The sequence below is a fragment of the Anomaloglossus baeobatrachus genome, chromosome 3 (genome assembly GCF_048569485.1).
Source record: "Anomaloglossus baeobatrachus isolate aAnoBae1 chromosome 3, aAnoBae1.hap1, whole genome shotgun sequence".
NCBI lineage: Eukaryota > Metazoa > Chordata > Amphibia > Anura > Aromobatidae > Anomaloglossus > Anomaloglossus baeobatrachus.
Genome location: NC_134355.1, coordinates 468740442 through 468756125, shown reverse-complemented (window position 1 = coordinate 468756125; position 15684 = coordinate 468740442).

Here is a 15684-nt window from a genome sequence, read left to right as displayed (position 1 = left end):
ACAGAATTAGCAATCACTATTTTATTGATGAAATGAGAATTCGCAGCTGAACCACAGGATTATCAATTAGTATTTAGATGGTGAAATGGCAATTTGTGGCTGGACCACAAAAGTAGAAATCATTATTTATATGATGAAATTAGCAATTTTTGGCTGGACCACAGAAGTAGAAATCACTATTCAGATGCTGAAATGTCGATGTGGAGTAGGCTGCAGGACCACAGATTTAGCTGACAAATTTAGATGCTTAAATGTTGATTTGTGCCAGGAGCACAGAGTTATTATGAACTTATGGCATTGCATGTTTGCTTCTTATATGCAGAAAGACAAGTGACTTTGGCAGCCAATGACACAACGTGTCTGAACATTGTGGATGATTTATGCAGCCTGATTGGCTGTCATAACATCCACACATTAAGTTATGAAAATAAAACAAGAAAAAATCTGCCACTCTTCTGACTTCTCCCAACCCCCTCTCCTCATGAAACACCTCCCCCCTCTCATCAAACAGCACCACTATCCTAGCCAAAGTCATAATAATGTAGAAGTAAAGAATTAATGCAACTGCGAAAAGTTACCAAACATAGACGAACATTGCTGATTTTTGAGAAAAGTGCTCCAGATTCTGAACCCGAATCTGAATGGACAAGACTTGTGCCGAATTTGAGATAGGTGGACCTTTTTCAAACTAGTTCACTCACCTCTACTAATGCCTGAAACTGCACGGTAAACAGCATAAAAATAAATAAAAATAAAGCCAATTCTTAAACTGCTGTTGATTTATTCATTCTGCCTTTCAAAGATCGCAGTACGCTGCATCTCATATTTATCCTGTGCTCTACGCTAGGTGATTACACTGCAGACTACATGTAAATCTCTGAAAAGTGTGTTTCAGACAAAATTCCCAATAGAAAGTTCACTGTTATGAAGCAGACGGAGACACTTTGAACTCCTGTCTGGCCTGTTGTCTGGTGGCGTCCATCTTTTTATGCATCTTTTTACGGGTGCACAAAGGTGCTGTCATCAACAGTTTTGTTCACTTTTGAAAAGATGTACACCGCTAAACAGAGGCCAAATGTAGTAAGGACTAACTTTGCTGCCTCATTATAGTGAATGGATCTCTCAGGGATTTCACCTGAATCACGTATTTTGGAGATGTAGGTTCAATCCCTAATGTAAATAGTTAGCATAGAGATCAGGCTAAATGTGAACTGATCCAAAAATGTTCTGTATCCCAAATTGCCACCAAATAGCATTCAATTCAATCCAGAAAAACAAAAGTCTTCACTCAGGTCCATCATCTGTTAATGAAAATATAGGGGGCTTCCATGTTACTGGTAGCACAAAAGCTTTGGAAAAACACCATAGCTTCCCTCAAGAAAGAAACACCGCAAAATATACACTCCCAAATCCAAATGCCCCACCTTCTGAGCCCCACAATGTGCCTAAACCACAGTTAACATTCACATGTTTGCAATTATTGTAATGAGGAGAGCCTGCTTAATTTATGGGGTGCAGATTTTCAGAATCAGTAGCTGGGCATAATATACAGGCACTGCAATGTACTGGGCACAATAATGGCTTATTTGAAATTTTTAATTCTGCTGAAATTTTTAATTCTGCAACATTCATTGTGTTTGACTGGGTGTTTTCCAGAGGCTAAATCATCACTATACTTGTAGAGGGGTGTAATTTCCAAAATATGGTCACCTGAAGGATTTTCTGCTGTTGTTGCACTTAGTGGCTCTGCAAATGGAGTCCTCAAACTGTTCTGGCAAATCTGTGTTCCAGTACTCAAATTGTGCTATTTCTTTCCCAAGCCCTGCTGTGTTGTCAAACTGTACTGGACAGTCACACGTGGGTTATTGCCACATTCAGCATATATTGTATAACATATTATGGGGCCTTTTTTCCTATTCCCCTTGTGAAAATTGGAGATCTAGGGTTAAAAAAACATTTTAGTGATAAAAATGTAATTATTTTTTCTTCACTGCCAATGGTATAAAATTATGTAACACACTTGTAGTGTCAATATGCTTACTACACTCCTGGATGAATTCAGAGGAGGGCAGTTTGTAAAATGGGGTCTTTGGGGGGGGGGAGCTTCTGCTGTTCTGGCACCTCAGGGGCTCTGCCAATGTGACATAGCACCAACCAATCATTCCAACTAAAGCAGGCTTTACACGCTAGGAGATCGCTACGGCGATCTCGTTGGGGGTCACCGATTTTGTGACGCATATCCGGCCGCTGTAACGATCTCGTTGTGTGTGACTCCTAGGAGCGATTTTGGATCGTTGCAAAAACGTCCAAAATCACTCCTCGTTGACATGGGCGTCCATTCTCAAATATCGCTGCTGTTGCTGGGGCGAAGTTGTTCCTCATCCCTGCGGCAGCACACATCGCTACGTGTGACGCCGCAGGAACGAGGAACCTCTCCTTACCTGCCACACGCCAGCAATGAGGAAGGAAGGAGGTGGGCGGGATATTCGTCGCGTTCATCTCCGCTGCTCTGCTTTGATTGGCCGGCCACTTAGTGACATCGCGGTGACGTCGCTGTGATGCCGAACGTCCCTCCCCCTTGAGGGAGGGATTGTTCGACACTTACAGCGACGACGACGACCAGGTAAGTCCGTGTGACGCTACCGTAGCGATAATGTTCACTGTGGCAGCGATCACTAAATATCGGCATAACGATAGGGGCGGGTGCTATTACGCTCGCCATCGCTAGCATCGGCTAGCGATGTCGCAGCGTGTAAACCCCGCTTTAATCTAAAATAAATATGGTGCTCTTTCCCTTTTTCACTTTGTACTGTGCCTCAAAAGTAGTTTTCAACACATATATGGGGTATTGGTGTACTCAGGAGAAATTACACAACAAATTGTATGGTCCATTATCTCTTGTTACCCTAGTGAATTTGAAAAAATGTGGGGTCAAAGCAACATAGCAACATTTTTGTGGTTAAGAATGTTTATTTTCATTTTCACAGCTCAATGTTTAAAAATCTGTGAAGTACTTGGGGGTTCAAAGTGCTCACCAAGGAGCTAGATAAATTCCTTGTGGGGTCTAGTTTTCAAATTGGGGTCACTTGTGGGGGATCTCTACTGTTTAGGCACCTTAGTGGATTTGCCAATGTGATATGGCACCCGGAAACTAATGCAACTAAGCCTTAAATAAAATATGGCACTCTTTCCCTTTTTGACTTTGTACTGTGCCTCAAAAGTAGTTTTCAACCACATATGGGGTACTGATGTACTCAGGAGAAAGTCCACAACAAATTGTATGCTGCAGTATTTCCTGATAGCCTCGTGAAAATGAAACCTATGGAATTGAAATAACATTTTAGTGGTAAAAATGTGGTTTTTTTTATTTTCACAGCTCAACATTATAAAATTCTTTGAAGCACCTGAAGGTTCAAGATGCTCACTAAACAGCTAAATAAATTCATTGAGGGGTCTAGTATCCAAAATGTGGTCAATTGTGGCGGAGTTCTACAGTTTAGGCACATCAGGGGTGCTTTAAACATGACATGGCATCCACTATTTTTTCAGACAAGGTTGCACTCTAAAATTCAAATGGCGCTCTTTCTCTCTAAGCCCAGCCATGCTCCCAAACAGTAGATTTCCACCACACATGCAGTATTTGTGAACTCAAGGGAATTGTAGTGCATTTTTTCTTGTTACCCATGTGAAAATGCAAAATTTGGGGCTAAAGTAACATTTTTGTGGGAAAAAGTTAAATTTTTATTTTTTACTTCAACATTGCTTTAGTTCCTGTGAAGCACCTAAAAGTTTAATCAACTTCTTGGATATGTTTTTGAACAGTTTGAGGGAGGCAGTTTTTAAAATGGTGTCACGTTTGGGTATTTTCTGTCACTTAGGCCTGTCAAAGGCACTTCAAATGTGATGTGATCCCTAAAAAAATGGTTTTGTCAATTTTGTTGGGAAAAATGAGAAATTACTGATAAACTTTGATCCTCTTTAACTTTCTAACAAAAAAAAGGATGCTTCAAAAATTGTGTTTTTATAAAGTAGACATGTGGGAAATGTTATTGATTAACCACTTTGTGTGACATAACTCTTTGGTTCAAGGGCATAAAAATTAAAAGTTTGAAATTTGCTACATTTTCTAAATTTTTGCAAAATGTCTGATATTTTTACAAATAAATGCAAAAAATATCATCCTAAATTTATAACTGTTATGAACTACAATATGTCAGGAAAGAACAAGCTGAGAATTACTGGGATCCGTTTAAGCGTTGTAGAGTTATTACTTCATAAGTTGACACTGGTCAAAATTGAAAAAAATTGGTCCGATCATGAAGGTAAAAACAGGCTGGGTGGGGGATGAGGTGAAGGATTTAATAAACACACCAACATTTAGGAAGATAATATTTTAACATATTAGACCCTGTGTGTAATTATTCTTTTTCTTTCTTTTAAATTTCTATTTTTATACTTTTGAATATTTTAAGATGTCCATATGCATTATAAAACTTGTGCCAAATGCTTGTTCAGCTGACTGCCATCTCTTCCGACCCCTTCATACACATGCACTTTTGACTTAGCTGAGCATGCTCGATTCTTTTTCCATTGCTTCATTTGCCAAGGGAGAATTTGGATACCCCCATACAAATTAGAAGGTCGAATAGTGAAGCCTAGTACTTCAAGGTTGGCTGACTATGCTCTAATGTGCATGGGAGTATTAACCGAGTAATCCATTCATACATTGTTTTTGCAATAACATTGGTTTGTGTTTAGGAGCTCAGACTCCATTGATGTGCTGAACACGTGAAATCCAGTAATTGCTTCAAGTGGAGACAATTTCTAAGTGTCCATAATGTCCTCACCATTGCAATCAGAACAAATACTAGGACCCAGTGGGACAACACATCAGCAGGGTTCACGGTTTCTCCATTTTCAGATGCACTTAAACCTAGAACAACTTATTTTGAAGTTTAAAATCCAGCATAGTAGGGTTGGAAGCAACCATTGTGGTAGGGTAAATGCACTAAGTAACCTACCATGGCTTCTATCACTAATATGAGGCCACTTGGGTATCTGAATATAGGCAAATCATTTTAGCAGCATCCTCTGGTGTCACATGTGCCTGTTGCTGGTCTTCCAGAAGATGACCTAACGCTAGCTCTACAAAAAGTAGATTCAATACTGAAAATATCTGGCTGCTCAAACGCATAAGAGAAGTTACACTATGAAATCCCAGGTTTTGCTGGATCAATTGATAATGAATATGCTCTATTTTTTAGAGAGGATTGGGATTATATTCCATAGGCCATAAATTAATTATTCCATAGATTAATTGTATTGCAATAATTATATTCCATAAATTGTCTACAAAATATACGTACATTGGCAGGGCATTAACTCTTGAGAAAATGCTTGGCTTCACCTAACAAAATTAGCTAATTGCCATGGAAGCAATATTCTGAAAGGTGATATCTCTTATGAGACAATTCCTTTAGATTTCACCCACTGGATGTTAACAAAAAAATGTTTCAGTTTACTGATACTAAGCAGAGATTTTTTAAAAAAGCAGAGGAATTGAAACAAAAAGAAAGAAAGTTACATAAATCTTCATAATACAAGAAATAAGGTCATCTTCCATGTATACCTATGGCTTATTTCTTGTATGATGATCTATCTATCTACTGTATCTATCTATCTATCTATCTATCTATCTATCTATCTAGCTATCTATCTCTATCTACTGTATCTATCTATCTATGATCTATCTATCTATCTATCTATCTATCTATCTATCTATCCATGAGCTATCTATCATCTATCTATCTATCTATCATCTATGTATCTATCTATTTATCTATCTATCATCTATCTATCTATCTATCATCTATCTATCTATCTGTTCTATTATTTATCTATCTATCTATCTATATATCTATCTAGGATCTATCTATCTATCTATTATACAACTATACGGTAATGGAAGGAATGGAAAACAAACAGTATTAGTGTAGTTATGGCCATTATTTAACAGATTGTGACTTTTACTTTCTGAATATCTCATTTGTTTTATGTTATATAGCTATGCACAGAAGGTTTATCCATCCCCAATAATTGTAATGTCACCCTAGTGCAAAAAAAAAGTTTTACAGAGAGTGAACAATATTTGCTTGTTACCTTACTAAGCCAAAGACCATATCAGCTAGAGATGGCACGGTCGGTGTACCCTGAAGGCAGGACACCCGGCATACTCAGCCAAGCTCCAACAAAAAACCTTCTTTATCCTCTCCTGTTTGTAGAAAGAATTATGATGTTGCTGGCCTTCTGCTGATCAGTGAGATTGTGGTGGGCTCTGAGATAGATCCTGTAAGTGTGGCGTACAGTATAACAGCGACTCCTATTCATTAAGTCTCCATGTGTAATAAGCCACCAAAAAGAGGGACAGCTGCAGTTTGGAAGAACAAACAACGCAACTCATTCTTAGGAGGCCAAACTTCCTAATTTGCTGCTGGGCAGCTTACTACAGTTAAATTCTTTCTGTTAACACTCTATTTGCCATTGACCACTGAAATCTTCATGGCCGGGTTGTGCTAAGCACGTGGGATACAATACAATACTTATACTGCAGAACTTTTCTTTCATGAGAAACTAAACATTAAACACTGGAAACAGTGTCTGAGAATAAGACTTTCTTTTAAATAAGCCTTAGAGCTGCATTTACTAGAAAGGGACTGGGGGACAGCTCCATAGTAGAGCTGGATAACTGACTCCATGTATATTGTGTTATACTCAAGAATTATTGGGATGCACCTATTTATGAAGATCAGCAAGAAGCACCATGATGCTGCAAATATTTTTGGTGGAAACCTTCTTACAAAAAAATTGGTATGGATTTAATTACAGATGAGCGAATCGATTTGATAGAAAAACAATCTTTTGTCGAATTTTATGAATTCGCTTGTTTACTTTGATCAATTTGCGAATTAATTCCCGCTTCCGCTTTTTCCGCCTTTTCCGGCTTTCCCGCTTCCGCTCCCGCCTTTTAAACATAGACAGAAGTTTGCATCACAGAAGGTTCATATGACCTCAGACACTATGGCATGAGCATCACCATAATGATTTGAAACTACTGACAAACAGATCTGATGAGATTTGAAATCTGGAAGACTCATAGGGAATATAAAGAGCATCGGCGAGTGTCAGACCTGCCACACTATTTACACTATTTTATAATGGGGATAAAAGTTCCCACTTGGGGATAAAAATTTCTCACTCCGTTGACCAGTGTGGATCACCAGCAGGGACACCCACCAATCAACAAGTTGATATGATAGGTGATAGATGGCATTAACAGGACAACCCTTTAATGGGGGGTGACATCTTTTCATACATATTTTCTATAAAAACTTGATGTTCATATGCAAAGCAAGGTAGGAGCCGTGCAATAGGGATGGCCAGACAACACCATCAACATAGTATTTCAGATGACAAATGACAGAAAAAAATATTTTTGGTATGTTATACAATCATTATAAATTCATGCCAGTAGATTCAAACTGGAAGATTGAAAGAGAAGGCAGATGGCTTGGGCAGTATTGAGGAAAAGTGCGATTTGTACAATATATCTCTTAGCACAAACAAGTTTGGAGAGCTGTTGGAGAAGTAGTAGAAGGAAATGGGAAGTACAGGGATAATTCAATAATTGATTGTCTATCTAACATTTAATGTCTGCTACATCAAACAAGGGTAGTTGAGTGCATTTGGGCTAACACTAAAGCTTTTCCTTCCATGGAAAGTTCTCATTAGAGAAATTTGTGATCTCACACAACCACTGACAATATATCATATAATCATGGCATTGCTTGTCCTATTTCCAGAACAAGAATTCTCTAAACAGTGACAAAAGAGTTTAAACTATCTAGACAGCCCTTTCATTCTCTGAATCTTTTATACAGCTAACACATGGGACTAGAGATGAGCGTATCTGATGAGTTTCAAATTTATCACTTAAACATGATTTTGACCAGAAAGAGATTTTATTTTCAATGATTTGAATGTTCGTTATCTTTTCTGGGGGGGCCCCAGGGCATGAAAAATGTAAGATGTAGAAAAACACCCCCAAACCAGCTAATACTCACCTCACCACTCATCTACACTGCTCATTTTCCCCCATACGGTCCTTGATACCACTTCTTACTGCTGCCGTGCACTGAAAGCCTGGGTATTTAAATGATAGGGCAGGATTTGCAGATATTATAGTTACCTTTGATAATCTTTTCAACCCCAATTCTTTAACCCATCCAAAAAAAGGATTAAGCAAGAAATAGTAGGTCGGTAGGTACATGTACAGAAAGCAAAATATGGCAGTAAGCCATATAGGTGGAGTATGTATAGTTTCAAAATTGGACAAGTAAAACAGGGATACAATAACAGACAGGCACCTAAATGTCTATATGGTCTAGTACTACTAGAAAACGTATGGCTCATAAATGTTTTTGGAGAGAAAGTGGATGGTGTTATGGAATATATGGAATACTACTTGTTTCGGCTACAATAGGATAATGTTACCTCTTACAGTGACACAGTCAGTTTGAGGCAGTTTTTCGTACAGGAGGTTTTTTGCTATCACATATTACTAGGAAGAATAATTTGGGGACCATTTTTAAATTAAAAACAAACATAAAAAGCTTTCTAGTGCACTGTGTTACTAAATAGTCTGTTAGTTACTACCAAGTTACCATCTATTTCAATTGTGAGGTCACTTTGACATTATTAAGAGTGTTATCAACCACATGTCCTATTAAATACTATAATAGCACTCCAAAGACATAATTGACGCAACCTTTGGACATCCGTAAAATCAACAACCTCCCAGAGAAATAATACAAAGTATAAATTACAGTATAAGGTTTAAATTTAAATTTATACTTTGTATTATTTCTCTGGGATGTTGTTGTTCATGTCTCATTTATGATTTGAAAACATTGGGACTAATTTATTTTTTGTCTGTGTCTCTCTGTTTATTGGTACCTTATTTTTGCTGATTTTACTTGGTTTTAATGAATATCAATAAAAATTGTTTTTAAGATAGTGATATCGTCACTCCCCTTTTGTTTTGGCCATCTTGCGGATGTCCAAAGGTTGTGTCAATTATTAAGGGTGTGTTTGTGTTAAAAAGCTTGAAAGGGGCTAAAGATGGTGCTAGGAGACCTTAGAGTTTTATACATGTCTTTTTAGGGCAGTTAGAGGCTTTGCAATATTGTAATTCACAATAAATTAATTTGCTGTAATTAGTTTTTTTATTTTAAATTTGGCAGATCTGGCAAATTCAAATTTTTGAAAGATTAAAACATCTTTAGTTTTCCTTCTGAATGTAAAGTAGCTGTACAATTCTGGATGAAACTGCCGTTCACCTACAAACATGCCCCAATGCTGCTGAGCGAATAAGGTAGCAAGTAGTGATTGGTGATCCCAAACTGTAGAGATCGGGGATTGCACCAATCACATAGTGATCGTGTACATGTTCCCGATCTCAAGCTTTCTTGAGAAGCTCGTGTTACAGTTCGGGTCCAGTTTGGGTCCAGGGACTTTAAAAAAAAGCACATTATTAAAAAAAATTATGATCATACTTACAGGTCCCACGATGCACCCTGCAGACTTTGTCTCCTGGCCACTTCTGCTTTCGCGTCCGATCATTGCTGTGCCCCCTGTAAGCACCCCTGCTTAAAGGACCTTCCATAACATCATAGCTATGTCACCAGTCTGGTGTGACTGTTGTACAGACATTGGCTTACAGACTGACCACATGACTATCACGTCAAAAAAGGTTCTGTTAACTGAACTTTGTCATCACGGCGCACAATCTCCCATGTATTTCCATGCAGCTGAGGCACTCCTGTCCTAAGAGCATCAGTTCGTGTGGGGTGATGCAATGCGAGACGCAAGTGTAATCATACCCTCACTGTCAGCCTGCTTCTCACTCTGTACAGAGAGATGTAGCAGAGCTGACATGGCTCCCCCTGCTCACTTTGTATAGAATATGTCTGTACAGAATGATGAAGCTGACATATCTGTCCCTGTGGATTACATCGGACTAAAGATTTTTTTTATAATAAAGATGGAGTCTCTAAATGTTTTTTGCTTCATTTCTAATACAAAAAAATTCTGTGTTGTGTTTTTTTACTGTTTACTAGAAATTCATGGTGGCCATGTCTAATTTGGCATGATACCATGAATTTTGGGCTAAGTACCATCTGAGAATACAAACCTGGTACTAACCCCTTTATTACCCAGCGTGCCACTGCCACCAGTGCCACTGGACGAGCCAGGTGAAGCTCCGGTGAAATGGCGCTAAGAAACAATGTGCCATTTCCAGGGGCGGCTGCGGGCTGTCGAGAATCCCAGCCCCAACTGCCTGGCTTTACCTGACTGGCAATCAAAATATGGCGGGAGCCTATGCATTTTTTTGTAATTATTTCTTTACATAATTAAAAAAAAAATGAAAAAAAAAATGAATAGGCTTCCCTGTATTTTGGTTGCCAGCCAAAATAAAGCCAGGCAGTTGGGGGTGGCAGCCCGTAGCCGTCCAATTTATCTGCACTGAAAATCAAAAATACCGTGGAGCGCTACGTCACTTTTTTAAGTTATCTATTTTTATACAACTATATATTATATACATTATACATATATATATATATATATATATATATATATATTTATTTATATATATATATACATATTTATATATATATATATATATATATATATATATATATATATATATATATATATGATAGATAGATATAGCAAAAGAGGGAAAGCCAGCACTGCTTGAGAATGGCATGCAACAAATGAAAAAGTATAAATTCACAAAATATTCCAACTGTACTATAATACAAAATGAGATTTTTAGCATACAATTGATCAATTTTTTGAGCCACCCCTGCCACGTCACTGCAAATCTTGATAGGGGGGTCCTAATCTATATTATATATTTTCATTGTACCATGCAACCTCCTAATTATATTAAAAGCAGAATCATATTGAAGCAATACATTTTAGAGATTTGAGATTTGCCGTGACGTGACAGGGGTGGCTCAAAAAAACTGATCAATTGTTTGCTAAAAATCTCATTTTGCATTATAGTACAGTTGGAATATTTTGTTAATTTATACTTTTTTATTTGTTGCATGCCATTCTCAAGCAGTGCTGGCTTTCCCTCTTCTATTGTTACTTATTGGTCCGGTGGCTGACTCCTACCATGGTTTTGGTTTGTAAATTCCTTCTGTTTCTATCAAAATTAATTTTGGTGGCTGTTCACATTCAGCCACCTCACTCTTTTCCACAGGCATTGTTAATTAAGCACCATTTGTTTGGGCCTGCTCCGCCTTCATTCATGGCTGCAGGTCGGGCACTGTGAGGGCCAGTTCTGACATTGTCCTGGTGTGTGTGGCATCTACTGCACATGCTGAGACCTGGGCTGCCTTTATTCGCAGTCCCCTCTCTTTGCAACATGGAAGCGATTCTGAAATGTTACAGGTAAATGTGTTGCTTCAATATGGTTCTGCTTTTAATAATAATAATGATAATAATAATAATTTTTATTTCTATAGCGCCAATTCAGAGGGGACATGTACAGACAATATGAGACAATACAAAATAACAAAATTAAGATACCAGGAGGAGTGAGGGCCCTGCTCGTAAGCTTACAGTCTATGAGGAAATAGGAGAGGCACAAAAGGTGAATGGGGGGGGGGGGAAAGCTTGTTATATATGGTCCAGCCATCGATTTAATAGGGGATTCAAATCTAGCTGTATGAACCTGTCATCGGCCAAAATTTATACAGGTACAGGGGACAAGAATTGGAAGTAAATTTTTTTTAGGAAGGGTAGAAAGGGACTAGATTAGATCAGGGCAGTGAGGTGATAGGCTAGTCTAAAGAAATGTGTTTTTAGGGCCCGCTTAAAGGTATGGATGTTGGAAATTAATCGGATTGCTCTTAGTAGTGTGTTCCAGAGCATAGGCGCAGCTCGTGAGAAATCTTGAAGACGGGAGTCGGAGGTTCGAATTGTTGAGGATGTCAGTCATAGATCATTAGAAGAGTGGAGGGCATGGATAGGGGTGATAGACAGAGATGAAGGAGGAGATGTAGGGTGGTACAGAACTATGGAGAGCTTTGTGAGAGAGAATGATAAGTTTATGTTGGATTCTGTAGCGGATGGGCACGGGTGGGATGATAGACAGAGATGAGGGAGGAGATGTAGGGTGGTGCAGAAGCGTGGAAAGCTTTGTGAGTGAGAGTGATAAGTTTATGTTGGATTCTGTAGCGGATGGGCAACCAGTGCAATGACTGGCAAAGAGCAGAGGCATCAGTGAAGCGGTTGCAGAGGAAAATAATCCTGGCTGCGGCATTCAGAATGGATTAGAGAGGGGAGAGTTTAGTAACAAGGAGACCAATTAGTAAAGAATTACAATAATCCAGGCGAGAATGAATGAGAGCGACAGTAAGAGTTTTTGCAGAGTCAACGGTAAGAAAAGGTCGAATTCTCAAGATGTTTTTGAGGTGGAATTGACAAGAACGAGCAAGTGAACGAATGCGGGGAGTGAAGGAGAGATTGGAGTCAAATATAACCCCAAGACAGCGGGCGTGCCGCTGGGGCGTAATGATAGAACCACACACAGAAATGGTAATATTGTGTTTCGGAAGGATAGGAGAGGGAGGAAACAGAAGAAGTTCAGTTTTTGATAAGTTCAGTTTTAGGCAGAGGGAGGACCTGATGTTGGAGACAGCGGACAGACAATCGGTTGTATTTTGTAATAGTGCAGGGGTGATGTCAGGAGAAGATGTGTACAGTTGGGTGTCATCAGCATAGATATGGTACTGGAAACCAAATTTGCTGATGGTTTGTCAAATAGGGGCTGTATATAGAGAGAAAAGGAGGGAGCCAAGGACTGAACCCTGAGGAACCCCGACCGTAAGGGAAAGAGTAGAGGAAGAGTATCCGGCAAAGGATATAGTGATTGAGCAGTCAGAGAGGTAAGAGGAGAACCAAGAAAGAATGGTGTCCTTGAGCCCGATAGAGCAGAGCATAGTGAGGAGGAGCTGGTTATCCACAATATCGAATGCAGTATATATACAGCACCTTGCGAAAGTATTGAAGTATTGGCCACCTTGAATTTTTCAACCTTTTCTCACATTTTAGGCTTCAAACATAAGGATAAAAATTTTAAATTTTATGGTGAAGAATCAACAACAAGTGGGACACAATTGTGAAGTTGAACAAAATGTATTGCTTATTTAAATTTTTGTAAAAAAGAATAAACGGAAAAGTATGGCGTGCAATATTATTCGGCCCTTTTACTTTCAGTGCGGCAAACTCACTCCAGAAGTTTATTGAGGACCTCTGAATGATCCAATGTTGTCCTAAATGACTGATGATGATAAATATAATCCACCTGTGTGTAATTTAGTCTCCGTATAAATGCACCTGCTCTGTGATAGTCTCAATGTAATGTTAAAAGCGCAGATAGCATCATAAAGACCAAGGAACACAACAGGCAGGTCCGTGATACTGTTGTGGAGAAGTTTAAAGCTGGATTTGGTTACAAAAAGAATTCCACAACTTTAAACATCCCAAGAAGCACTGTGCAAACGATCATATTAAAATGGAAGGAGTATCATACCATTGCAAATCTACCAAGACCCGGCCATCCATCCAAACTTTCATCTCAAACAAGGAGAAGACTAATCAGAGATACAGCCAAGAGGCCCATGATCAATCTGGATGAACTGCAGAGATCTACAGCTAAGGTGGGAGAGTGTCCATAGGACAACAATCAGTCGTACACTGCACAATTCTGGCATTTATGGAAGAGTGGCAAGTAGAAAGCCATTTCTCAAAGATATCCATAAAAAGTGTCGTTTAAAGTTTGCCACAAACTACCTGGGAAACACACCAAACATGTGGAGGAAGTTGCTTTGGTCAAATGAAACCAAAATTGAACTTTTTGGGCATAATGCCAAACAAATTTTTGGTGTGAAAGCAACACAGCTCATCACCCTGAACACACCATCCCAGGAAAAAACAGTCCTCAGAGTTGGGGAACATTGCCTGAGCAGAAGGAAGCAACTGTTTTTGAAGGATAACCTTTTAGGCAGCTTGATTTGTGCCGCCCCTTCAGCAGGTGAACTGCTCGGATCCGGGGTTGCTGTGGCTCGAGGGTCCCCGGACCTGGGACTCAGCGGCCACTCGAAAAAAAGGGGTATTTACAGGGGATGAGTCAGTGACGCCACCTGTAGGTCGCGGTCATGGGAAGTACCACCGTCTGGCGCAGGGAGTACCTGGGGCGGATGGAGTGGGGTAGCCAGGTGTTAATCCCTCCACAGGTAGGGAAGGCCTTGGGACTCTGGAGGGGTGGTGGATGGTGCTGTACAGGTTTACTGGGCAGGCAGGATGCAAGGAGGGGGCCAGTGTACTCACTCAGGTTGTTGTGATATTAGATGCAGAGAATGAAGCAGACTCACACACTGTAGTAAATCAAAGTCTCTGGGTACCACTGCAACTGCGGGAAGCCCGTCCGGGTGTCTGTTCTCACTGGTATCACTTAATGGTCCGGGGCCTTCCTCCGTGCACAAATTTAGCTGTTCTTGTGACCCCTTGGCCTGAAGCTCTCAGGGTCCCGCTCCCTATGTGTAGGGGAGCTATGCTCTCGATGGTTGGCACTTGGGATCTCAGTGGGTTGCATAAGCTGTAAAACCCTATCCCCCTCGTTGTGCTGATGCCTTCAATCTCTGAGCTCTAGGGAAAGTTCATAAAGAGACTCTTCCTTCCAGGTGAATTATCAGGACGTTGAACCGCTTTCTGATCTAGGCTCCTGAACCCCGCCGTGCTCGGTACCGGTCCGGTTACTGGACTTTCCGATGCCGACCATCCTCCAAGACTAAGTCAGTACACCCCTTTCCATTACCCTGCGACCGCGTCTTTGACTCCTCTGGTTCCATACCACCATCTGCAACCCAACCTAGGTCACTCCCGGGAGCTCCAACTCGCCAGCTCCTCACTTTTTGGGAGCTACTACTCAACTCTCACTCTAAACTGAAACTGACTTCCTTCCCTCCCTCCCACCAGTCTGCCTGACCCCTAGGTGGGTGACCCTTTTCCAGCTAGACCAACCCACTGGTGTGTCTGACAGGTCATCATGTGAGGTGTGGTTAGGATTTGTGGTGCTGATGGGAGTGATACCGGTTTTCAGGAACCTGGAACCATGGGGGATAGAGCCTGCATCATAGAAAGAGAGGATGCAGTCCCCTGTGACACCCTGATATAGTCAGGGGCGTCACAGATTCATACGTCCTTTGCAAAGTTTAATCTGCCCAATTACAGCCTTGCTGATGCATCCCCAGATCATCACCGATCCTCTATCAAATTTCACAGTGGGTGCAAGACACTGTGGCTTGTACGCCTCTCCAGGTTGGGGTAATAAGGAGTTTAATCATGGCAGGCGTCTCCCCGAGATACCGTCCATAATTAAACTGTAAGTGAAAGTAAAGAAACACACACACCGAAAAATCCTTTATTTGGAATAAAAGACAAAAAAACAACCCTGGTTCACTCCTTTATTAATCCCAAAAATACCCCTCCAGGTCCGAAGTAATCCACACGACAAGGTCAGCTCTGCTCTCTCGGGATGTAGTGGCTCCG